This window comes from Callorhinus ursinus, unplaced genomic scaffold, assembly GCF_003265705.2.
Source record: "Callorhinus ursinus isolate GAN/ISIS: 27379988/994484 unplaced genomic scaffold, GSC_fseal_2.0 scaffold582, whole genome shotgun sequence".
NCBI lineage: Eukaryota > Metazoa > Chordata > Mammalia > Carnivora > Otariidae > Callorhinus > Callorhinus ursinus.
The window spans coordinates 10052-11441 of record NW_027397637.1 but is presented as its reverse complement, the minus strand read 5'-3'; positions in this window follow the sequence as shown (position 1 = coordinate 11441).

The following is a 1390-nucleotide window of genomic DNA, read 5'->3' as shown; positions in this document are numbered from 1 at the left end:
GAGGGGAGGAGGGTAGGGGGATGGGTTAGCCTGGTGACGGGTATTAAAGAGGGCACGTTCTGCATGGAGCACTGGGTGTTATGCACAAACAATGAATCATGGAACACTACATCAAGAAGTAATGATGTAATGTATGGTGATTAACATAACAATAAAAAACACATTCTGGATTTCAAAGAAAATATGAACAAAATACATAAATGGTCTCATTAGTGCTTTTTATATTGATTACAGCTTGAAATTATAATACTTTGGATATTCTGAGTTAAAGTATATTATTAAAATTAATTTCCTGTTTTTACTTTTTAAATGTAGCTACTAGAAAATTTAAAATTACTTGTGTGGAGGCGGAGCAAGATGGCGGAGGAGTAGGAGACCTAGATTTCGTCTGGTCTCAGGAATTCAGCTGAATAGGGATCAAACCATTCTGAACACCTACGAACTCAACAGGAGATCAAACAGGAGAGTAGCAACAACTCTCTGAACAGAGAAGCGACCACTTACTGGAAGGTAGGGTGTGCGGAGAAGTGAATCCGAGGCGATATTCGGGAGGATAGACGGCGGGGGAGGGACCTCCGCCGGCCACTTCTGGCAAGTGCTAGAGCCGCGGAGCACAAAATCGGACCTTTTAGAAGTTGGCTCGGCGGAGGGACATCGCTGCAGTGGCTAAGCGGGGGGTGGAATCCTCCCGGGACAGTGTGGTCTCAGGACCCTTGGGGTCACAGAGAGACCGGGGGTGCCTGAGTGCGCCAGAGCTCCCAGGTATCAGAGCGGGGAAGCCGGCTGCAGAGACGGAGCAGAGTCGTGGGCTCTAAGCTCGGGGTTGCCATAAACTGTGATCTGTGGCCCAGTCGGGGCACGGCTCCTCCAGCAGGGACCCAGCAGGCGGCAGATCCGGGGAGACTCCCCTTCCTTCCCGGGGAGGAGCGGTGCGGGAACGCACTACAGGGATCTGCTGGGTTTGGAGACTCCGCGCGGGGTTGGGTGCCAGAGATAGCAACGCTCGATCACAGGCCGGGTGAGCACGGAGTGCGGCCGGAGACCGGGGACATGGAAGTGACTGCTTTTCTCTGGGGGCACACTGAGGAGCGGGGCCCCGAGTTCTCAGCTCCTCCGGGTGGAGATTGGGAGGCCACCATTTCTGCCCTAGTCCTCCAAGGCTGTACCGAGAGCTTGCAGGGAACAAAAGCTCCTGAGAGCAAACCGGAGCAGCTTCCTTAGCCCGGACCGACAAGGGCTGGGCAATTCCGCCTCCGGCAAAGACATTTGGAAACCACAGCAACAGGCCCCTCCCCCAGAAGATCAGCACAAACAGCCAGCAAGCCAAGACCAAGTTGATCGATCAAGGAGAACGGGAGAACTCCAGCGCTAGGGGAATACTGCACATAGA